Source organism: Cavia porcellus, unplaced genomic scaffold (genome assembly GCF_034190915.1).
Source record: "Cavia porcellus strain 051 isolate PalLab524CR breed Dunkin Hartley unplaced genomic scaffold, mCavPor4.1 scaffold_28, whole genome shotgun sequence".
Taxonomy (NCBI): Eukaryota; Metazoa; Chordata; class Mammalia; order Rodentia; family Caviidae; genus Cavia; species Cavia porcellus.
The window spans coordinates 41,338,584-41,363,372 of NW_026947511.1; the positions used below are offsets into that span (position 1 = coordinate 41,338,584).

At 56.6% G+C, this 24,789-nt stretch overlaps 1 protein-coding gene across 2 annotated transcripts in view; it reads right to left on the reverse strand.

Moving 5' to 3' along the window:
• Positions 1-15,466, reverse strand: part of Foxp4 (forkhead box P4) — a 41,944-nt gene extending 26,478 nt beyond the window's left edge. For both annotated transcript variants that reach the window (XM_063238910.1, XM_063238909.1), the window contains exon 1: positions 15,328-15,466. The gene's annotated coding sequence lies outside the window, so the exon portion shown is untranslated. The remainder of the gene's footprint in view (positions 1-15,327) is intronic.
• Between the last annotated feature and the right edge of the window lie 9,323 nt (positions 15,467-24,789).

The following is a 24,789-nucleotide window of genomic DNA, read 5'->3' on the forward strand; positions in this document are numbered from 1 at the left end:
GACCTGGGCCTCGGGGACAGAACGGGGTGGGAACACAGCGGCCACTCTGCTCTCTCCCCCCAGCCCTGGCCTTGCTGGCTTGGGGAGCAGCTGTGGCCACCCGGAATCCAAAGGCAGCTGCTTGGAGAGCGAAGGACCCCTGGGCCTCTGGGGACAAAGGCCAGTGTGCCAGGGTGTAAGGACACTCAAGAAAAAGCAAAGAAATTTCAGCAGTTACCTCCCTGGGAGTAAGGTAATGTCCCCTTTCTGATATTTATAGGAACATGGTAAAGTTGTAGATCAGACAGCAAATTTGGAAAAAGAAGAAAAAAAGGGGATGGACACCAAGGTGTCCCTTTCCTCCCCATCTCCCTGTCGGGGGGCACAGAGCAACACCCAGGGAACCACGATTGCTGCAATGTGGCGTGTAATGGCTATTCAAGGGCCCATCATTCATATTAAAAGGATGAAGCAAGCCTTCATTTGCATGCTTGAGATTATATGCATTTGAAAAGTCATTTCCGCAGGGTGTATGAATGGCATTAATTCCCATGTGGCATGCTCTGCCCCCTTCCTGGGGCCTGGCCTGCCCCCTCCTGGGGCCCTGGTGACACATATCCAGCACCTCCTGCCCACCCACAAACCACCACCACCCTACCCCGAAATCCGGCCTGGCTGCCACTCCCTGGCCAACTCCGACTCCTCCTGCCTGGGACAGTTGCCTTCTAGAGTTAAGCCTACCAGCAGCCAGTCACTTCCTATCACCCTACCACAGCGTATGCGATGGGACTGGGGTGTCCCCGGCACTGTGGGAGCGCAGGCTCAGGGTGCCAGCCTGGGCTGGACTCGAGGTTTAGGGCCACAGTCTCCCATCCTCCCAGCTTGTAGACTTCGGAAGCTGTTGGGAGCCACTGAGGGCCCACGGGTCACTCCACCCAGAGCACAGCGCGCAAGAGCCCCTCGGCCATCCCTCATCCCGGCCAGGAAAGGCTAGGCAGGCACACAGGAGAGACTCTCAGCGTGGTGGCCTTGGGCGAGTCACTGTCCTCGCTCACAGGGCGGGGTCCCAGGTCTTTCCAGGATTGACCAGGATAGGGCGGGGCTTTCGTCCTCAAAGCCACCCGTCCCATCCAGCTCCCTCTCCTACCGTGATAGGGGCGGAGCTATTTTGGGGTGGGGACTCCTGTGAGCAGCGTTCCCCCAGGGGGACCCAGGGTACCCAGGAGGCCTGGCCAGGCCCTCAGCCTCCCGCAGACAACGTGGAAAGGAAGGAAGTTGGGTCAAAGCCGCAGCCGCCTCTTCCGCTCTGGGGGACTCTGCGGTTGCAGGGTGCTCCCTCTTCCCCCTGGCGACGAAGCACGCGCAAGTGACCCTCCGAAAGTGTCCGCTGCCCTGCCCCTCCCCTCAGTCCGGAAGGGTCAGTTCCACCGTCCTCGGAGTGCTTGGGGGAAGAGGAGAAAAGACGGGGAGCCCCACACGTGGAGAAATCTTTTGTGCCTCTCCACGGGCCCATATGGCGTCAGGAGTATTAATTACCGCGGCTTTTTAATTAACAGTCGCTTAATCTGAGCAGTAACATTGGCCACCGCACCCCGCGCCTCGCCTGGAACCCGCACCACCCGCCCTGCCAACTCATCAATTAATTTTTATTGACGTTTTCTTCCCCAAACAGGCACAATACCAGGGCTTTCCAATTAACACCTCTGCGATCTCTAATTAGTACAATTAACAGACTGATGGATGCCCAGAGTTTACCCGCCCCGAGGCAGGAGGCGGGGCCAGCCATGAGGGCTGGGGGTGGGGGCGGCACGTGCATGCGGGGCGGGGTGGGGGTAGCTCTTAAGGGAGCACGTGGAGGGGGCAGGACTGACCATGGCTCACCTGTACTACCCCAGCCCTTGGCAAACCTACAGTCTACTCTGGGTCCACCCCAACTCTGGCCACCAGCTTGCAACTTTGCCCTGCCTGATGGGCAGAACTGGACTACATGTAGCTGTAAACCGGGTCTGGTGGCACATGCCTGTAACTCCAGCACTCTGGGAGGCTGAAGCAGGAGGATAGCAAAACTAAGCCCAGCCTGGGCAATTTAGGGAGATTCCCCCACCCCACCCCCGTTTTAAAATAAAAAATAAAGAGACAGGGGGATGGGTTCCATCTCTAGTACCAAAAAAAAAAAAAAGAGGAAGCAGATTGCATAAATAAAAAACAGTTAAAGCCTCTTCAAATATAATAACGTGGCACAGGAGGGGGGAAAGTGCCTCACATTCGCACACCAGACAGAGGACCACAAACCTGAAACGCCAGAACCCCTTGGAAGGCTGGTTACTGCACACCTGCCACACCCCACCCCCATTTCCAATTCAACAGGTCTGCAAGGAACCTAAGAATTTGCATTTCTCAAAAGTCCCCCGCTGTTGGGGAGCTGTCTGTCCTAGGTACCTGGGCTCCCACGCTGAATGCTGGCTTTGGTATTTTTGGTTTGGTTTGAGACAGGGTCTCACTCCGTGGTTCAGACTGGCCTTTAAACTCACTATTGTAGCCCAGGCTGGCCCTGAACTGACGGTGATCCTCCTGCCTCAGCCTCCCAGAGCTGGGAATACAGGGATGTGCTGTCACGCCTGGCTCTGAATGCTGACTTGGATTATCAGCTTCCTAGTGGCCACAGGTAGCAGACCAATCTCCAAATGACACTCATTCTTTCAACGTGGACTTGGGGCATGATTAAGCCAGGCACCGAGGCTCGGCTTGTGGGAAAGTGATGAATGGGCCTGCGGGCTCAGGAGCTATGGGGCAAGACTGGGCCGGGGCAACCACTCATAAGGGAAGTCCTAGCCCCGGCCTTGTTTTTGGAGTGAATCTAACATCTGCCTTTGAGAGAGTGTGGCCTCTAGGGGAGTCTGGTCAGAAACAGAGTCATTTTGCTCCAATGGCCGGCCCTGAGCGTGTTTCCCCAGCAGTGAGCCTTTCATCCACACATGGGTGAAGTAAGTGTTTAAGCACCTACATGCGTATGCCAGGCTCTACCTATGCAGGCCCCAACAGGACAGGACATGGCCCCTGCCTCTGGCCCGCAAGGACCCATGAGGAGTGGCAAAGGACAAAAGGCATAAACAGCTACACTCCAGCTGGGCGTGGTGGCACAAAACTCTCATCTGTACACCCCGGGAAGCTGAGGCAAGACAGTGCAAACTGAAGCCTGGCCTGGGTGCCTGGGAGGCAAAGTGAGACCTTGCCTCAAAATAAAAAATAAAAAGGGCTGGGGTGTAGCTCAGTGCCAAGCCCTGGGATAGAGCCTCAGTACTGCAAAACAAAGCAAAGTCCCTAAGTCAAATTAGATACATTCTATAAATTCTATCCCATGTGGGGACTACGTTGTAGGGAGGGAAGTGGGCCCAGGGATGTAGCTCAGTGGCAAAAGACCTGGCTGGCTAGGGCAAGGTCGTGAGTTTGATCCCTGGCACCAAAAAACAAAAACCCACAAAACCCCAAAGAGGGAGGGTGGGATGGGCGTCCCTTCTGAGTAAACAGCACTCAGCACAGAATCCTGGTTGCTCCAGTCCCAGATTTGTCCCCAGCAGGTCTTTTAATGGCACATTTCCAGGACATCTACCATGACACGCAGCTAGGTGCCACACAGGACAGCGGGCGACCAGGCTTCCTTTTCCTTCTCTTTGCCCACCTCCCTTTGCAGCTGCCCCGATATCAGATCTCAGCTGCCTTGACTGTCCCTATTCCAAGTGGCTCTGACCCTGCCCCCAGGGCTTCTGTGACCTGGGGAGGACCGGGCACCACTGCAGCAGTCACCATGGGCCCAGGCCTTACTTCCTCAGCAAGCCACCCCCTGCTGAGCCCTCCCTGGGCTCTGAGGGTCTTCGTCACGTGGAGCCCCCCATCTGAGGTCCCCAGCCTGAGTCCTGCAATTCGGGGCCTCTGCCAATGAATCTTTCCTCCACGCAGGCCGAGCCACCAAACCAGACACACTGAGTGATGGAGACAGCCAGGGAAGCCCAACTGCACCCCAACTCCTGAGTGGGTTTGGATTCCAGACGTGCCCCCTCCCTTGACCCAGCAAAGCAGGAAGCTCGCGGGCCTGGGGCAGCGCTTGCATAGCGCATGTGAGGCCTTACTGGATTCCCACATAGAAAAAAGGAAAAACATCACCAACAAACCAAACCATTACAGCTCCCGGACCTGAAACCAGAGCTGGCTGCTGTGAGTCACTTGATGACAATGACTAAGTGGCTTTCTGATCAGGCCAGGAGTTTCTCCCCAGTCACAGGGGACTCTGCATTCCAGAAGCCCAACCCTCCCAGGGGCCGGGGGATGTGGCTCCGTGGTGGATACTTGCCTAACAGAGACTCTTGAGACCCCCAGTACCAAAACCCAAACTAGACAAACAAATGTCCTCAAAACTGGCCACCCAAGGAGATGCACACTTGTGATCCCAGCACTCAGGAGGCTGAGCCAGGAGGAAGATTGACTTGAGTTCAAGTCTAGCCTGAACTTCGTATCAGATCCTGTCCCAAAGAACAACCAAAAAACCCTGACAGTTGGGGGCTGGGGATTTAGCTCAGTGGCATAAGCACCTGCCTTGCAAGCAGGCGGTCATGAGTTCGATCCCTGGTACCGGTAAAAATGAAAAAGACAAAAAAAAAAAAAAAACAACAACAACAAAAAAAAAAACCCTGACAGCCAAAAACCGTGACTCACCTTAATCCTCTGGCCTCCCCAAGCCCTAGGACTCCCTAGTATGGGTCAGAGATGGCACCCCGGCTTTTCCCTGCAGTGTCGCCCTAAATGGAATGAGACACCCTAAGAATTCCCTGTTCTCCCCAGTGCAGGGACCAGTAGATGCCCTCTCTTAGTGTTCACTGTCAGGGAGCGCAACTGTGTTGGTTCCCGTCATCTGTTCCAGGCTCCCTCCCCAAAGTCTCAACTTTATTACCAAATCTTAAAAGCAACGGACATTTCAGATGGGAGTGGTGGCACCTGCCTACGATCCTAGCACTCTGGGAGGCTGAGGCAGGAAGATCAAAAGTTCAAGCCCTGACTAGACAAATTACCAACTTAGAGTACTGAGATTCTGCCTCAAACTAAAAAATAAAAAGGGTGCACGGGGATGTAGGGCAAAGGCTCTGGATTCAGTCCCCAAAATCAATCTCTCTCTCTCTCTCTCTCTCTCTCTCTCTCTCTCTCTCTCTCTCTCACATACACACACACACACAGATATATCTTGGTAAAACTTTTTGAGGAAAAAAAGGTTTAAGAACACAATAAAGAATACTCTCTCCACTCTCTTTTGGCACACTATTTATTTATTTAGTGTTTCTTTGTGGTACTGGGGTTGAACCCAGAACCTTGTTCATCCTGGGCAAATCCTCTACCACGGAGTACACCCCAAGTTCTTTTTAAAACTTTTATTTTGAGACAGGACCTCACTAGGTTGCCCAAGCTGGCCTCAAGTTTTCGATTCTCCTGCCTCTCTCCCCCATGTACTTGGGGTTACGGATGTGCACCACCCACCCTGGCTCCCATATAAACCTTTACAAAGTGAAACAGGCTTCTGGGAAGATGGTGGAGAGCTAAGCAAGAGAAAGCGCCTCTCTGAGATTTGGGGTCCAGACTCCGGAAGACAGCAATGTGGGGAAAGGAAAAAGGAGGCCAGTAGGTCCCTGGGAGCCAGGAAGGACTCGAAGCCCTGGTGAGAGCAAAGAGCCTCAACGAAGGACAGGAGGGGACAGGCGGTGCTCCCCGCCCCAGCCCTGCCTCACTGCAGAGTTGGCTGGAGCCTGCAGAGCCACAGTGACCACTGGTGACCCCAGGGGCCTCCACGGGGAAATGCACCAGTGGGACACAGCACTGGACGCAGTGGGCCACAGTAGCTGGTGAGCTTTTCGGGTTCAGATGTCCATCAGGAGAGAGCGATTGGCTGGTAACCAGCTTGGAGAGGGGCCAACTGAACCCAGAACCCAGAGCAGCTTCGGGCTGGCTCCATCTAGCGGCTCCCAGTGCCAGGGTGAGGTCAGGGAGCCAAGTTCGAGCCGGCAGGACTCACAGTGTCACAGGCTGAACACATCAGGTTCCAGCCTCGTGGCCAGAAGCGGCCTGCAGCCTGAAGGCGCGGGCTTGCCGGATTACCCGCTGCCCTGCCTCAAAGCTACAGCTGGCCCGCGGGGATTAACCAGCTTGCTCTGGACTCCATCTGCTGTCCACCAGTGACAGCTGAGACAGGCCTTGGAGTGGACATTTAAAAAATTCTTTTTCCCACTTGTTCTTGGTATTTAGATTGTTTGTTTGTTCCTGTGTTTACATGACCGCGAACAAGGGTTCTAGTTCTTGTGCTGCTGCTGTTCTGGTCCTGTTTTTATTTCTTCTATCTTTCCCTGTCTTCTTCACCGCTTTCCCAAAGTTTGCACCACCTTTTTTGTCCTTCAGCCTTACTCCTAATCTCTTTCTCTCCTTCTATTTCTGTATTTTTAAAAGATGAAAGTGGGGTCCTCATGGTTTGATTTTTTTATTCTTCCATTTCCCATTTCCTATCATAAGCATTTCCCTGGGCATCACACATCTGGAGAAACCACTGCTGCACAGCTGGCTACGAGTTCCCAAATTCCATGTATACCACGACCCTTTCTTACCATGACCTTGCAGACCACATCTTGTTTGAGAACAGGACCCCACATCTGTCACTATTTGGTTCACTTACAAACTGAACATCATCTATCGTGGTTCTGAGGCCACACCTTGCCATGTAGTCCAGGTTGGCCTTGAACTCACAATCCTCCGGCCTCCGCTTCCTAAGTATTAGGTACGCACCACCACACCAGGCAAATTGCAGATTTTTAAGCCTTCCCTCAACCTGTTACATTTTTGAGACAAGGTCTCATGGTCCAGGTTGGTCTCAAACTCACAATGTAGTCCACGCTGACGTGAAATTTGTGGCAGCCGTGCTGCCTCAGCCTCCCAACTGCTGGGATTACAGGTGTGTACCACCACACCCATCCAGCCTCTTGATTTAACTAATGTCCATAAAATCTGTACCAGTTTTGCCCTCTCTCTGTCAATGACCCTGTGCCTCAGAAGATGTACCACTGGGGCTGGGGATTTAGCTCAGCGGCATAAGCGCCTGCCTTGCAAGCAGGCAGTCGTGAGTTCAATCCCCGGTACCAATAAAAAGGAAAAAGACAAAAAAAAAAAAAAAATAAATAAATAAAAAAAAAAGAAGAAGAAGAAGAAGATGAAGATGTACCACTGTGTGAGTTCCCGCCATTCTCCTCCACTTCTCCAGATTTTCACAGGTTGTCAAAACCCAACACTAAATCAGGTATGGCAATGCATGCGCTTGGGAGGCTGGGGCAGGAAAGTCACCGTGATTTCAGGCAGCCTGGGCTACATAGTGAATTCAAGCCCATCCTGAACTATACTGAGGCCCTATCTCAAAGATAAATCATGAAAAGGACTGGGAATGTAGCTCAGTGCAAAGGCCCTGAGTTCAGTCCCCAGTACGGCCAGAAAGAGAGACTAAAACAAAAAAGCCAACACTACAGAGACTGTGACATTCTTGTGGGCTCACTGAGGAGCTTGGCCTGTCACCCCTGCACACAGAGGGTACCGAGGCCTGCACACGTGGAGGGGAATGAAACACAACTGGCTTTCAAAGACTTACATCCTGGCAGAGGAGAAAGACAGAGACAGGCTGGGAAAGCCAGCTTTCCAATGCAAAGCAGCCCTGGGGCCTTAGATTCCAACTCCACGGCCGCAGGCCAGGCCTGGACAGCCAGACTCAGAGGATGAGGCCCAAAGTTTCCCTAAGAATGTGGAGCTCTACATGCTGCCAGGGTTAGGGACCTCTGCCCCACACAATACACACACACACACACCATTATACACATATTATGCTGGAGGCCATGGGCACCCACAGGCATGGGGGCCATCTGGGTAGGCCACCTGGAGGAAGTGGCTTCTAAGCAAGCTCACAAGGCAGAAACAGCTCCTCGGTGTACAATTTCTGGCAACTTCTCTGGCTCCCAGAAAGCCCTGCCCCAACCCCGTCTCTCCTTTCTGTCTTCAAGGATGCCAAGTACCTTGCCAAGGTCGCCTGGATCTTTTGAGTCCCACCTGACTACGGTCAAGGCCCAGGGCTCAGTCTCTCTGGGTGGAGGGCGGAATCTTCCCCTCCTCCAGACCCAAATATTCCCCCCTCCAGGCCAGGCATCCAGGCCTCTCCATACTCCACCTACAGCCAGGGCCGAAAGGGGCAGGAGCCACAAAGAGAGAGAAAGCGAAGATCCCACTCCATCTCATTAAGAAAGTAAACATAAGAGCCATCTAAGTGTCTAATTAAGCTTCTAATTAGTCCCTGCTTGTTACTAATGCAAATTAGATTACTCCGCTTAACTACAGCATGTCCACAACACCCTTGTTAATTGCGGCCTTTTGAAATTAAATTACTCCCTAATTAGCATATCAAAGCCATTGATTCGGAGCTGGGAAGGATGAGGGCAAGAGGAGCGAATGCCAAGTTTGGTTAATCAGAGATGGCTAATTAAATAGTGACGTGGTACGTGGGGGGCCCGAGGGTAAGGCACGGGGGCACCGAGCTTAGGGCTTGAACGGACATCTGCAGCCCGCTTCTGGCAGCACCCCGCAAGCCAGCCTTGGCTCCCCAGCTGAGGTGTAGATGCGACTTCTCAGGGGTCTCGGACACCAGGTCAGGAGTGCAAGGATTTAGGGCCCTCAGGCTTCCTGTGTGGAGATGGCTGCAGACAGTGCCCCCAGCGGGCTGCGCCCCACTGGTGGTAAAAATTCTTAGAAGAAAGCTCTTCTTCCCCGGACAAGGTGAGTATCACAGATGGAGCAGAAGACCCCGACTTTCAGAGAGGGGCTCCCTTGGCAGGGGTGGGGGGTGCCGCTGGGAACAGGCTCCTGGAGACAGGGGCCTTCTGAGCTCCTCTGCCCTCTGGGAAAAAGCAAGGAAAAAGAAGTCTCCACCCCATCAGATCCCAAGCAGCAGTGTGGGAATTCGATTTGGGTCACCGCGTCCTTCCAGGGGCTTGTTGAGCCCTTGTGGGGCAAGGCTCTGTGGTTTCTCAGACCCAGCCCCTCCATGGGGAGTGCCGAGGGCAGCTGGATCTCAGAGCTGCCCACCAGGATGCCCTTGGGCCAGCTGGTCACCTGCAGGGAGGCTGGACAAGGAGCCCCACCCCTCCCACAGGTGCGCAGGTCAGGCCTGACCAGGATTCTGATGTGAAATTCATGGAGATGAACAGACCTCTGCAGGGCTGAAATTAGGCCATGTGTGACCCCAGACTTTCAGGCTAGCATTCCCCAGTTAACTGTGCGACCCGGCTAAGTCAGACCGCCTATCGGGGTTCGGGGCCTCCACCTGCCAAACAGGCATCGCACTTCTCAGGGCCTGAGGAAACTCTCGGGGCTGCCGTGGAGATTGGGAGGAGGGACTGCAAAGCACCACACCTCGCTCTGGATTTGGAGATCATCTAGCTCCACCTGCCACAATGCCCTCCTGGGTTTCTTCTAGAACATTCTCCCCTGCTCTTACCTGCAAGGGGCAAGCCAGGGTTTGGAATGTCCTGAAGTGCTGAGGGTTAATTCCTGTAGGCTCGGAACCTGGCTGAGAGAGCTGGAAGGGACCGTAACTATGTTCGCTGACCTCCAGTTTTGAGACAGGGTCTCACTACGGAGTTCAGCCTGGCCTTGAACTAGTCTAGGCTGGCCTGGAACACGCAGGCAATCGTCCTGCCTCAGCCTCCCGAATGATCTGTCCTCTCCCTAATGGGCCAACCTTGGCAGGGCAACGGCTCCTTCATGACACCTAAAAGGGGTCACTGACTCATCTGTCTGCTGTCCTGGGGCCTCTCTCCTCCAATCTTCTCCAACTTCATCAGTAGGCCCCAAGCACATGGGTCAGGGACAAATTCCTAAAGGGTGAACTTTGTTTACCTAGGGAGAGAGGGGCAGGGCCCAGGGAAGCAAAAGACCCCCGTCCCCTACCACCTCGCAAAGCGTGAACCCCAGCCAGGACCCAGCATCAGTTAACCATCCAGGCCACACTGGCAAAGGGGCCCACGGCAGTTTTATTTTTGAAAACATATGAAATTAAAACCAAAGCAGAGAGACCTGGGGGGAGGGGACCCCATGGAGCAAGGGCCAGGCTGCTGCCCGCCTCGCCTGGCGGAGCTCTCTCCCAACGAGATTCAATTAATTGATAACAAGAGGCATCAAATTAATTTCTGGAGGATGTGAGATTCTGATGAAGAGAAACCTCGTCGATGGGGATCAGGTGGGAGGGGGCGGACGGCACCCCTTTTAATCAGCCTGGGCTGCCTAATTGGCAAGGAGGAGACTTGTGTGGGTCACAGGGGCCCGGGCGTGGGCTCCACAGCACCCCTTTTGGGAAGGCTGGGTGGCTGCAGGAATCAAGACAGGAGAGGATGAGGATGCACTGAGGCATTCCGGGAGGCCAGAGTGCAGAACTGGGATGGCGGGAGCAGCGCCCCGCACAGTGCACCTGGGCACAGGCCTCTGGGCTGGAAAAAGGCCCAGCGGCCTGAGCTGCCCCGCCCCCTAGACCTGTCAGAGCCAGACAGTAGTGTACACATTTTCTGGGTGCTCCTTCGAGGGCCAAACCCATCCCCTAGCTGGGATCTCAGGCCTTAAGGAGCTGGCGGCAACCTGTGCAGATGGGAGGCGGTGGTGGCCCTGGCTCTGTGCGCAAATCCCGCGGCTTCGTGAAGGAAGGTTTGCCAGTGGAAACGCAGCCCCACTCCGGAGGCCTCCGGCTCTGAGCCAGAGGTGGGAGGCCTGGAGAAGCCCTGGGCTCAGCTCTGGAGGCTCCTCCAAGCTTAGAGTGGCTGCTGCTGGCCGGCCTCCTGTCTGGCCTCCTGCAGTCTTGATGCTTTTTCCCCACAAGGTCCCCACAGCCATCCATTTGCCTTCCTAGAGCCCTGGGCAACCCCGTGAGGCAAGAGAGAAGACACTATTCTCCTCTTCTGCTGCATTTTGTTTAAGCCTGGGTCTCCTAGAAGCCTTCTAGAAAAGTGGGCGCCCTTGTATCTGACCTCATATGAGCCACCTCGTATCTGACCTTTTCTGGGTCCCTCCAGCTGTCCCTGCACGCAGTAGGGGCTCTGGCATCTGGAGAGCAAGCAGACACAAACAGGTAGGCATCCCGGCTCCTTTCTCCAGGCCGCCCTTCCCTCAAATGATCACCATTTCACCCTCCTCTGCCAGGCAGAATGGTGGGTCACTTCCAGCCCCCCAGGGTCTGACCCTGCGTTGTTGGCTCCTATCTGGTAACCCAAGTCCAGTGCCATCAGAACCCAGTCCAGTGGGAAACACCCCTTCCCTCTACCCGGCACCACCCAGGGACCCAGTTTTCAAGGAGACCCTGGAATTGGACAGAGCAGCTGGGATTGGCTGGGAAGAAGTAAGGCACAGGACTTCCAAGGAGGAAGAGAGTCAAGAAAAGATGCTGGCCCCCGGGGAGGAGGGCCCAAGAACCAGGGCCCACGGCAAGGGAAGATCCAGGCCTGCTGGGTGACACTGCAGGCTCTGACCTCTGAGGTCCCAACACCCTGTGACCCCCTGCAGTGTGCACCTTGTGTGCAAAAGCCCTGCTTCCCAGTGTGCCTGCGTCCAGGCTGCTGAGGCCCAGGGGCAGCGTCTCCCAGGGGCCCTACAGACTAGCAAGTTTCTGCAGAGATCACAGCTTGGAAGGGTTGCAGGGAGGGGCGGTGGGCGAAGGTGCACAGTGCTTCATGGAGAGTCCGGGGAAGGAGGCAGTCAGAGAACCCACAACTCACTGGGTTCCGTGGCAGGTTCCAGAGGGGAACGCTAGGACTCTCCCTTTCTGAAGGAGGGGTTCTGGCCATCTATCCTCTACGTTCCACTAAATTCTTCCTCCCTGAGCACCTCAGCAGGCCTGGGGACACTGTGGGGTGCATGCAGGACAAAGGAAGGAGATGAGGCGGGGAAGTGACACTCCTCTCCCCAACCTCCTCTCTCCCTGTCATAGGAGAAGTAGGAGCCCCACTTTTTTTTTTTTTTTGGTGCCAGGGATTGAACTCACGACCTCGAATTTGTCAAGCAGGCGCTTACGCTGCTGAGTTAAACCCCCGGCCCAGGAGCCCCACTTTTTAGTTTCAGCTCCACTCCTCTGCAGCTATGTGACCATGGACGAGTCACCTCCTCTCTCTGGGCTTGATTTTCCAGCACACAGAACAAAGGTTAATGCTCCCATATTCGGCCCAGGAAGCGGCCTGACAGCGCTGGTCATCCACTGCTAATTTTTAAAAGCCACCCCTGGACTGAGGCTCCACCTCCCACTCAACTCCCAAGCGGATGCTCGACGCCGGGTATTACTGACCTACTTTACAACCTGAGAAAATTGAGGTTTGAGAAGCTTAATTAAGTTCCCCCGAGACACCCATCTCTACTGCCAAGTTCCAAAGCCTTTTCCACTGATCAGTGTTCTGCCCTGGGGAGGCCTGGCTTCCATGCCCCGGGTTCCGGATTCCAGAACCAAGTCCGAGGAAGTCAGCTCAGCCAGCGTCGAGCCACAGTGTCCTGATGAAAACCACTCTTGGCCTAGGGAAGCTGGGCCAGCGAGGTGACCTCAGGGTAGTGACAGGGAGAGTACTCTGGATGGGAGACATCGGTCTTTCATCTGGTTCGGGCTATGAGAAAGGTAGGGCTACTGTGTCCACTTGGCATGGGGGCCGCAGAGACAGGGCACTGCCCAGAAAACTGCCAAGGCAGTGGTGCAGCAGAAGGTTAAGACACAGGGAAGGCAGGAGCAGGGGGTCCCTGGGGAGACGTCCCTCCCCTTCCCTGACACCTTACACCCCTCCTGTAAAATGCTCCTCCCTGATGCCCCTGCTCCAGCTTTTATCACTTGGGTTCCCCAGAACCCAGCCTGGAATCTGTCCGGCAAAGCTGGCACTCTGCAAGCACTTGAGGCTCAGAGGAAAGCCCCCCACCCCAATGGCCTGCTTCTCTCTCCCTGAGGAAGAGATGGGTTTAGAGTGGGATGCAGTGGGATATGCACATTCCTGGCTCTAAGAAGGGGCCCCACCTGCCTTCAGTCTAGGGTGTCAGGTGTGAGGTGGGCACCTCCACCAGAAGAACCGGGCAGGTCCCTCGTCGAGCTGGACTCAGCCAGCCCTGGCGCTGGTATTTCAGCTACAGGTGTCAGGCTTTCCTTCTCAGGGTCAAGGGGCTCCCCAACTCCAGAATTCTGGGAAACCTGCCTGGGACAGAAAACCCCACCCACCCAGGGGCCTTAACAGCTGAAACTAGTTCTGGTGGTGTCCCCCAACTTAGCGCCAAGGCTGGTTCCCCAGGGAAAGCAGGGGCCTGAGAGTAGGGAGATTCTGACCTCCTTGAGGGCCTGGGAGAGTGGGGGAGCAGCGCCAGATGCCCAGCCCCCAACACACACTCTTAAGAGAGAACTAGACTTGAGGGCTCCGCGGGAGCCAGGGAGGGGCCTAGGCACCAACAGTCACTCTGAGCTCCCCAAGCCCGGGGCGAAACAAAGTTTCTCAAGTGGGGGGGGGGGGGGACGGCTGCCATTTCCCCCACAGCGGTGTGGTTTTCCACCGGGCAGGCCAGGTTCCCAGGGCCAGAGGCTCGCTTAGTCTTCAAATGCCAGGGCCACCGGGGCAGGGAAGCCGGGACAGGGAAGCCAGGACGGTTATCAGTTGAGTTCTCCGGGGAAGGCGACCTTCAGGGACGGGCGGGACGGCAGGGCGCACCGATCCTCCCGCAGCCTTGGCCGGGCTGCTCCCCCTTCCTCCGTCGGACCAGGGGGCACTCAGTGGAAGGAGGCAACTGCGTCTCCACAGTGTCCGGGCCCCAATTCCAGTCTCCAAGCAGAGGCTGTGAACAGGGCGAGATGCTTAACTTCGGGGAAAAATCCCGCATTGGCCAAAACGCTCCTGGGCTTTCTCCGGAACCCACAAGAAACGGGGCTTCCGACTTTGGTTTGCTCCTTGGGCCCTCTGCCCTGCCCTAGACCCCAGGTCAGGACGCCTCGATCGCCGGGCAAGGACACGGGGGAATTCCCAGGGACCTGGGACATCAGGTGCCCAGCGCACAAGAGAACCCGCCGGGCCGGGCCGGGCCGGGCCGGGAGGAGACAGGCCAGGGGCGCAAAGGAGGGGCGCTCGGACCTCGTGAACTCCCTGCTCTCATCCTCCCAGTCTGAGTCAGTGGTGGGGCGCGGATGAGTGCCTGAGGTCGACCCAGCTGGGGCAGCGAGGGAATCTGCCGGCGTCAGGGCCTCAGCCTCAGAATCCGCATCCCGCGAAATCACACGATCCTTTTCCGGGGCGCCCCGCATTCCAGCGCCGCGGCTGGGCCCGGGCGCAGCGCAAAGTTTGTTCAGCTTCCGAGCGGAGCGCGCGCGGCCCGGGCCGCGGGGGTGGGGGTGGGGTGGGTGGCCACGCGCGGGTCCCAGAAGTGTTGGGGGGAAGGAGACACAGAGTCCTCGGCCCCGGAAGCAGGGATCCTGCTGGATCATTCGGGAACCCCTTCCGCAGTGAGATCAGGCCCCGCTGCTGCCCTCTGTGACCCCCGCTACGCGGTGGGGCGCGAGGTTTCCCCAGATGGGGCGCGCAGAGGCGCCTGGGTCGGTCCCCACCCTCGCGCTCGGGCGAACGAAAACCACTGGGCCGTTTCCAGGCGCTCCAAGTCCCTAAGAAGTTTTCCGCTCCGTGTCGGCTCTGAACGCGGGGCGAGAGAAGAGGCTGACCACTCTCCGCGCGGCCGGGCTCGCTCTCAGCCCGAGCCTCCTCCTCACCCCGGCGACGCGCGGGTGGCACTGCGGTTCCGCCCCCCCACCCGTCTCCGGCGTGCCTCGGGGAGTCCCGCAAATGGGAGCGGGGCGCCCACTTCCTCACTTCCCTTCCCGGCTCGGGAAAGTCCGGGCCGGGACGCATTCTTTGTCTGACTCGGGGTGGGGGGGGTTCGCGCCCCCTACACCCCGTTCCCGCAGGCGAGGCCGGGAGGGGCGGAGCCCGAGTCCCGGCGAGGGCGGGCCGGGGTGGCCTCTCCAGCACCCCTCGACCTCACGTCGCCCCCCCCGCGGCCCCCACCTGTTCTTCGGCGGCGCGGGCCGGGGTCCCCGGGGGCTCGTGGGTTCCCGGGATCGGCACGCCGGTCCCCGCCCGGCCCGAGTGGAACAAAGTGTGGCGGCCCAGGCCCGGTTGCTCCCGGCCGCTCCTCCCGGCCGCGCGGGGCAGTTTGCAAACACAAAGTGCGCCGCGAGCCAGCCGGAGTTGGAGCGGCCGCCGGCCCAGCCCCCACGCGTCTCCGCGCGCCGCCACCTACCTGTCGGGCCCGGCTCAGCCCGCGCGGGGCATGGGGCTCGCTCGGGTCGCCGCCCGCCCCGCCGCGCCCTGGCGTCCTCCCCGCGCCGCGCGCCCTAGCCGCGCCGGGCCATCGCGGGCGCCTCGGCGGAGCTCGGCGCGCCCCGGCGGAGCTCGGCGCGCCCCGGCTCGCGCTGCTCCGGCCTCCGGGACCCTGGCGTCTCCGCCCCCGGTCCGGCCCGGGCTCCTCCCCGCCGCGCCGCGCCCTCCTGGCGCGCTGGGCTCCGTCCCGGCCGCCGCCGCTCGCTCCGGGCTGCAGGGCGGCCGGCTCCGGACTCCGCGGGCTGCGACTGAGCCGGGTGCGAAGGCGGCGCGCGGGCGGGGGCGGGGCCGGGGCGCGCGCGGAGCGGCGGGCGGGCGGGGCGCCACTCCGCGCTACCGTAATCCGCCTAAAGCGGGCGCAGCGCAGCCGTCGCCAGGCCGCCGAGAGACCACGTGGACCGAACTTCGGGAAAGGACAGACCGGCACGTGGGGCGGGCCTGGGGCCGCGATCTGAAAGGGCCCCGCCGAGACCCCAGAGGATCCTCGGTCTCGGAGCGGCTCCGCGCGCACTGTGCGAACCCCACCTTCCTCCGGATCCCAGAGGTACTGCCCCCTCCTGTGGGTTGGGGGTGGCCCGGGGTCCCCGAGTTCCTAGCCGGAGTCTGATCTGGGCCCTGCCCGCCCCGCCGCTTTCGTCCCAGTGCGTGGGACCCGGGGAGCTCGCCGGCCGGTGATGTTGGGGGGCCCTCTGAGCTAGGTTGACTGGTCACCTCCAGACCCCGGGCGCGCCGCCCCCGCAGAGACAGGGGGAATCCACGTCGGGCACCTCACGGAGCGGGAAGGACGGGACTGGAGGCCGCTGATCCACTAGGAAAAACCCGAGCGCCAAGTCCAGGCGTCAGATGCCAGAATTATTTTGTAAACAGCACAGCGAGGACACCGCCCTGGCCGGGGGACATGCGTGGTGGGGGGGGAGGGGGGACGATGACAGGGATAGAGGGGGCGGGGCGGGGGTTGGGTTGAGAGGGGGAAGCCCCGAGGAGCAGAGGCCGGGACGGGGAGAAAGAAGACGCCTCCGGATGTACCTGTGACTAAGAAGGGGGGGACCCTGCCTGGAGCGAGGGCGGGAAGAGGGTGGCGCTTGAAGGCCGAGAGCCACCTCGGGCAGATGGACAGGGCAGCCCGCCAGGCTCCGCGGAGGACTGAGGCCTGGTATACTGGGAGGCAGAGAGAAAGGCTTTCCGGGGCCCCGCAGGGGTCTCTTCTGCCTCACCCTCCCACCTTTCTCTGAGGAGACAGTAGACACAAGTCCTTGTACTGTGGTGACAGCTCCCGGTCCAGGTCTGTACTGGGCCGGAGTGATGGGCATGCTTAGGTCCTGCAGAAGCCTTCCCCACATCTAGGTGTGAAGTTTGGGAGGACTTCCATGCACTTCGGTTATTTCTTTTTTGTGTGGTGCTAGTGATCAAACCCGGGGCTTCAAGGAGGCTAAATACATGATGTACACTGAGCTACACCCAGCCCCGGGTCATTTATTTGGATATCACAGTGACCTTTCCAGCCGCCTGGCAACTGGCAGGGGCAGTGGGAATCAGATGACAGCTAAGGCGGCCACCTCAGCTTGTTTTGTCTTCGAGGGAACCCTAAGAGGTGGATGGCTTTGTCGGCTCTGTTTTGTCTTGTTTTGCTTGTTTGTATTGTTGTTTTTGAGACAGGATCTCTCTATGTAGTCCAGGCTGGCCTTGAACTCACTATGTATCCCAAGCTGGCCTCGAACTGACAGTGATGCTCCTTCCACAGCCTGCAAGTTCTGGGACTACAGATACGTGCCACTGTGCCCGGTTTGTTAGCTCTGTTTTACAGAAGAGGAAACTGAGGCACAAAAAGATCTTGTTACTTTCCTGAGTGTCTTTATGAGGTGTGAGTAACCAAAATAGGAATGTTGCTGCCGCTGTGTGCCATCCAACAGACATAGCTCAGCGGCACAGCGCCTGCCTGGCAAGCACAAGGTCCTGAGTTCAATTCCTGATGCACAAAGATAGCCAAGTTGTAAAAACCTAGCACTGTGTCCTTGTTCCCTTTATTGGCCGCATTGGCCACCATGTGGCCTCTTGTTCTTCCCCAATGGCAAGAAACAATGAAAGATCAATGTTTTGCATCCACTCAGGACTTTCAGGCTGCCAGGGCACTCAGGAAAGAGGACTTCAGAGCTGCTTCAGCAAGTGGCAAGGCCCACAGCATGGGTGTGTTTGAAGGCAGGGAGGGTGTCCTCAGGGTCCATGGCAATGTGGCTTTTATTGTGATACTTTTTTTTTTTTTTTTTGAGACAGGGTCATGCTATGTAGTGCAGGCCGGCCTTGAATTCACAGTGATCTTCCTGCCTCAGCCTCCCTAGTGCTGGGACTACAGGGGTGTCCCACAAACCCAGCTACGTTTTTAATTTCAACAGTCGTATTTTTTCCCACCACACCTCGTACGTTGCCGTTTGTTCCGTGATGAACATGTACCAGCCACTTGGCTGGTTTGTCACTTCATGCTGATGGCTCTGCTGGCCATTTTGCAGGTGAGGCGCAGGGAGGTCAGGTAACCTGCTTTCAGTCACACAGCAAGAAGACAGGGCTCTCTAAGTGCTTATTCCCAAGTCTCTGTGCTTGGAAGCAGGTCCCTTTCCCAAGGCCAGTTGCCGGCCTGTTGTGGGCAGGAAGCTGGTATTAGAGGGGGGCGGTGCCCAGTGCAGGCCTGGTGCCACGTGGGAGGAGGCGGCCACGGTAAAGGTGTGTGCAGATCTGGAAGCACCATCTCCCCGCTGCCCTGGCCCCAGCACGTCTTGCTTAGACATTTTGTTTTGATTCCTCCAAATGTTTGCATCTTATTCTCCCCCAAAGTCTCTGCTTTAGTGAGAAATAAAACTTTATTCGGAAACACAGCAGCTGCCTGCTGAATCTACACGGAGAAAAGTGGGGCCACGCACAGCGCTCAGGGATCTTAAAGCAGCTTTGAGCATAAAAGTCAGACACACAGATGGACGTCAGTTCCACTGACCGAAAGGTAAAATCTGGTGGGATGAGTGGACGGCACTGGAACTCGCCAGAGAGCAGCTCTGCGGGGTACGGGAGTGGCTGGCAGGGCTTCCCGGGCCTGAGAACGATCTGTCTTTGCTCAGTTTGGGAGTTGGTTACGTGCGGTGTTCACTTGGCAAAGATTCACTGAGCTGTGTGAATGCTTAGGGTTTGTGTACCTTGCTGTTTAAGAAATGTAAAACTAGCCGGGCTGAGGGTGTGCATGCCTGTGATCCCACCACTCCAGAGGCCGAGGCAGGAGGAGCATCACCTCCAGTTTGAGCCCAGCTCTACTACATGGTGGGTTCAAGGCCAGCCTGAACTACATAGCAACAAATAAACATAGCAACAAACCAACAGGCAAACACACACTGAGACATGGGAAGCTCTTTCTATACCCCCCTTTTCTAATGTTGGGAGTCCAAGTGAATTTTACACACTTAATCACTGAGTACCACCTGGATGTCTTTAAATGTTAGGCGGGCCTGGGGAGTGTGGTTCAGGGGTAGAACTCCTACTTACAAGTGTGAGGCCCTGGGTCTCATGCCCAGCCCAGTATGGTGGGAGGGATATCCTTTTGCTCCTTGTGTTTTACTCAACTTTCTGTTGCCAGATGAATTCAGGTTTATTACATGTACTGTATCTCCAGGTCATTTAAGAGGCTGCCGGCATCGTCCAACTTCTCCATACCCCTATTTCCTACCCTGCCTCCTGAGGATGGAGGCTTAGATGGTAGGTGCACTGGTGGCCACTGTGGTCTCTGCAGTGGGTTTCCTGTTGTGAACTCCCTTTGCCTCCTGCTTAGCCTAGTCCTCCCCGCCATGAATCCCTCCTCCCTGGAGCCTGTTCCCCTCTCCCTCTACCCTGCCCTTCAGTCTTTCTGACTCAGAAATCCAGGGTCTGTGCTGAGTGGAGGAGGGGAAGGGTAGAAGGGGCAGTGATGGCTTCAACAAAGAAATAGTTCAGGAAGGACTGATAGCGTAATGAACTGTCAGGAGCCTTGAAGGCAGCTTTCTGCTCACTTTTTTTGGTGGAGCTCCCATCCTGGCAAATATTATCAGTTTACCATATTGTCCTGAGTAGAGGGTCCCATTCTGGTGGGATACATCCTTGGGGCTGTAGGGGAGACCTGCAGAACCAAGCAGATTACCTTGCCCTTCTTGGTGCCAGGCTGGCTGGGAGCCCAGGCCCTGGGGGATGTTTGCAGTCACTTTTAGGGACTCGGAGACTCTGGCTTTGCAGTGCTAAGCATAGAGGCTGCGGGCTGATTGGTAGAAAATCAGTCATTAAGGACCAGGAAATGAACAAGAACTTGACAGGCAGTGAACAGTTTTCCCTTAATTAGAACACAGCATCTTGGGGTCGAATGAAATCTCTCAGGAAGGGGACGAGGAAGACAGAGCTAGGGCAAGGCTGGGGAGGCAGACCAGCAGGGTGCCACTCCCCAGCTCCCATTACTCGTGGAGACAGGAGGTGGGTAGGACCCAAGAACCCCTTCCTCTTCTATTTATTAGCTGTTGTTACCTCCCCCACCCCCCGTCCTTCTCCTCTTTCCTTTTTTTTTTTTTTTTTTTTTTTTTGAGACAGGGATCTCACTGTAGCTTCCAGACTGGCCTTGAACTCCCCAGCTCAAATGATCTCAGCCTCCTGAGCTCCCTGTGTGGCTCAGCTCTTTCTCATTCAGCGAGAATCCTACACCTTCCCTGGTGAAGACTCTTGGACTTAAAATCCCAGTCCTGTCATTTCTAGCCTGAAATCTTGAAGCAAGAGGCTTAACCTCAGTTTCTTCAACTGTGTAGGGGTCTGGCAGACAGCTGGGGGGTGTGGCTTCTGCAGGGGCTCAATGCAGGCACTGGGTATGCTGTGGGCACCCAGGACATGGGAAAGACTATACATTGTATGTGCTGGATACATAGACACTGGATGCACTGTCTGTATCAGGCACATAAGCACTGGATATTCTGTAGCACTGGAGAGCTACCTGTACTAGATACCCTATAGGCACTGGATAAGCTACAGGGATGAGCACAGCTAGATACATTGTAGGATCAGATACACTGTAACCCTGGCATTGTTTCTGGGCTGTGCAGTTGTTACCTCCCCTATACTTGTGTCTTTTTGTTTTTGTTTTTTTTCTTTTTTCTTTTTGGCATGGGGAATTGAACTCAGGACCTTGTGCTTTCAAGGCAGGCAAGGCAGCTGCTGCACCCCTGAGCTATAGCCCGGGTCCCACGTGTCTTATTATTACAATGTGTCAGTGTCTTATTTCAGAAGCACCTAGTAACTTTGAATACCTAGTATCAGCTGTTCAGTTATTTCTGCCTTCTTTCCTCAGTGAAATCATCAAGTCTTGCAGTTAGGGGCCATGGATCCCTAGGAGTTCAAGGTCAGTCTGGGTTACATAGTGAGTTCGAGGCCAGCCTGGACTGCATAGCATGACCCTGTCTCAAAAAAAAAAAAAAAAAAAAAAAAAAAGTGACAGACAGCACTGCTGCTCTCTGAGCTACCCTGTCCCACTTTCTTTTGGAACTGCACCCCACCAGGGCAGCAATCCTTCCCCTGGGAACTGGGGCACTGGGGTTTGGGGTCCCAGCCACTGGCATTGGGGCGCAGTGGGATATAAGGGAAGGAGACAAAGGCCAAGGTAAACTCACTGGGAATAGCTACTGACCATGATGGTCAGTTGTTTATCAAAAACATTGTTGATCTATTTCTGCTGCCCACAGTGGGGGAGAGGGGAGAGAGAGAAGCCAGGCTTACATTGTGAAGCTGTAATCTCAACACTGTAGGAGGCAGAGGCAGAAGGATCACAAGTTCAAGCCCAGCCTGTGCAACTTAAAAAGACTCAGTAAGACCCTGTCCCGAAAAAGTAAAAATGGCAAAGGCCCTGGATTCAACCCCCCTGCAAAACAAAACAAAACAAACAAAAAATCAGAACGCCACCCTTTCCTGAGCTGGGGAGGCTGTTCTTGCTGCAACAGTACCTACGACAGGGGGAATAACCTGAGAGAAGCTCTATCCCGTGCTAGGCGAGCCCCCTGCCCTGAGCTGCTCCCCAGCCCCGAGTGGGAGAGTTTAGATCCCCATTCCCAGCATTGCAGGTGTTGGGCTCCTCTCACGGAGGAAAAACAGGCACTGGTAATCAGAAGGCTGGGGTGGGGGCGGCCTGCTGGAGCTGCGGGGTAGGGACAGGCCCTGCGTGCAGACCGCACAGCACCAGGTCCTCCTTGGCCTTCAGGGCCTGGCTCTGGGCCTTTCTGTTGCCCAGTGGCTGTGAGGGGTGCTAGGTGCTGGGTGCTGGGTGCTGGAGGTGAGGAATGGAGGAGACTGGCAAGGAAGGGACCTGGGCAATGTGAGCAAAGGCAGAGGGCAGAGCCAAGGAGAATCGGAGTCTTGGGGCCCGGGATGGCAGAGGGGGTGGCCTGGGCCAGCGTGCATGAGCCACGGGAAAGGCAAGGCCCCCGCTCAGGTCCTACAGCTGCCACACTCAGTAGGGACGGGTAGGGGCCGGCTCAGGTGGGCTTCTGCCTCGGCATCCTTGCTCTGCCAGACCCCTGAACATTGAGGGTTTCCTCAGCCCCATCCACACTGTCAACAAGGCCAGGGCTTCCCATGTCCCGGCCGGCTGAGTGCAATGTCCCTTAGTCCATGGAGGAAAGGTTTTAGACTTCGCCAGGCGAGAGGCAAAGTCGAGGGTGTTGTACAGGGATGTGTAGAACACAAGAGGAGACGCATGTCCACCCTGCTCTGTGGCTGAGGGTCAGTAGTGACCGAGTGTGAGGTGTGGTAACACAGGTTTATGGACAGGAAGACGGGAGAGCACTTTGCTAAGTTGGGGTTCGTGCTCCCTGTCATCAAATTGATGGCAAATGGTCGTCTTTGTGGGCTTTTATTTTTTTAGTCTGTTTGCCGTTGTGGGGAGTTGGTGAATGTGTACCACACATCTTAATTCCTTTTTATGTCCTCTTCCCCTAGCAGAGATTCATCTATTGAGAGTCATTCTTAGCTGGGTGTGGTGGCACACACTGGTCACACCAGTGCTTGGGAGGCTGAGACAGGAGGATTGCCGAGAGTTTGAGCCCAGCCTGGGCTATATAGTGAACTCAAGGCCAGCCTGATCTAAAAAGTGGGAGTTTGTTTCAAAAATCAAATCAAATCAAATTATTCTTGTTGAGCTGGGCTGAGTAATTCCAGCATTCTGGAGGTGAGACAGGAGGATTGCCAGACCAGTCTGAGCTACATAGTGAGATCCTGTCTTAACAAACAAACAAAAAAAGAGGGGGCAGTTCAGGGAAGGGTGCCCAGCAGCACAGTGGCCCCAGCCCCTCATCTGCCAGTCTGCCGCCTCAGGTCTTCAGGCCTGGCCTTATCTGGGCCTCCCAGGAGCACTCCTTTGTCCTGTGGCCAGACCTGGGACAGCCCTGCCCCAGGGTTGTGTGGCCTCTGGCAGCACTGCCCAAGGTCAGGAAGGGCTCCCGAGGTGGACAGAGGCAGCCAGGCATGAAGGATACACATTGGGACCTTTCCAGAGTGATGGCACACAGGTAGTGAGCACGTGTGTACTCAAGTCTACAAACACAGCCACACCTTCCCTGCCTCACACACATTTACACACTCCTATGGGCATCTCACTTTTTTTCCCTTATTTTTGGGGGGACTAACTATGTAGCACCAGCTGGGTTGAACTCACAGTGATCCTCCTGCCCCATCCTCCCAACTGCTGGGATCACAGGTGTCTGCCACCATGCCCAACGTGAGATGTTATTCTGAGGCACTGGGCATTAGGACTTCATGTGTATAAAGATCTAGTTGCTGGGTACAGTTCTCCCATGCCACCACCTGTGACTATCAGATCCGTCACACATGTGCCATCCTAGGTGACCCAGATGCCCACGCCAGTCACCAAACCACACACCCTGCACGTGTGCCAGTGTTACACTCCCCCTGGGGTCTCCCAGACTCACATTCAGCCCTGGCTGCCCTCAGAGGCCACCCCAGCTTGGCACATCTGCAGCCTGGCACTTGGCTCGTGGTCTCGCATCCCCTCCCCTGCACAGATGCCCTCTGACGCCTCCTTTCTGACACTCATCCTGCAGGGGCTGGTTGCTCTGTCCCCCCCGGGGGCCCTGCCCACTGTCCCCCACACACCTTGTGGGGGCAGACAGACACACACCCATTGCTCACTCAGCGCACACTCAGCGCCGCGCCCCTCTGGCAGCCCGGCTAGCCGAGGCCTGGTCCTCATTATGGGCCAATGCGCCTGTTTACGCACACAGCTGGGGATGGTTAGAGAGTGGTAAATAATGGAAGAGAGAACGGGCTTTCCCCTCTGCGGCTTCTATTTATGTAACGTGTGTCACTGCCGACTCAGGCTTCGTTTCAGAACTGCTCGCAGGAAGTCGTTTATTTTTTCCGGACGGTGGCTGGAGGGGTGGGGCAGGGGGGCCGGGGTTTCGGGTTCTGGCCCCCTGCCCATGGAAGCTTTGGGATCTGGCGCTCGTCTCCCGCCTTCCCGACACCCCTGGGGCAGACATCGGGGTTCTCCCACTCTGGCGGTCTGGCAGGAGCAGGGCGCTGGGGCCCCTCCCAGCTGGCTCAGAACCTCCCAGACAGATGGGCTGGTTTCAAGAGCCAGACAGCTTGAGGCCAGGCTGCCCCAGAGGACGCTTGGGACAGGGCTTCCTAGGTAGCCTGCACCTGTTACCGGGAGGATGAGAAGGGAACTCTGCAAAACAAGAAGGAAGAGCTGGGTGTGGTGGCTGTGTCTCACCCTGTCCTCCCAGCACTGGGGAGGCCGAGGCAGGAGGATCCTTGAGTTCCCAGCTGCTGGGCTACATGGTGAAATCAGGGCTGGCCTGCACTACATAGCGAGTTCAACAGACAAAAGCAAAACAGCAGAATGAGAATGAAAAGCGGCATGCGTCGGGTTCTCGTGTCTTGTGTCCTCTGAGGTCCTCCCAGGGAGGTGACGGGGGCGCCCTGCTGGCTCGTAGGTGGGGGCTGGGGAACACATTGCTTCCTCTGTGCCACACTGGTCAGCCTGGCTCATGCAAAGGCTGGTAGAAGCCAGGCTGGGGGCGGGTGTTGGGATGAGGGGAGGTGACCCCAGTCTCCACAGATACTGAAGTGGGCATCCTGCTGTCCAGAGCAGGGCACCAGTGCCGTCTCTCACTGAGCCCAGCAGCCTTCTGGAAGCTGCTACTCCGCCAGCTGTGTGTGAGAGCTGTATACAGTAGCAGTGTGATCAGGGTGCAGCGCAGACTCCTACTCGGCCCCAGGGGTCTTGCAGTGAGCATCCCATGGGGTCTTTCGAGACCAGCAAAGCAGTGGCCTGAGTCTAACACAGGGACTGTAAGCTCTGTCTGTCCCTAAAGCAGAAGGA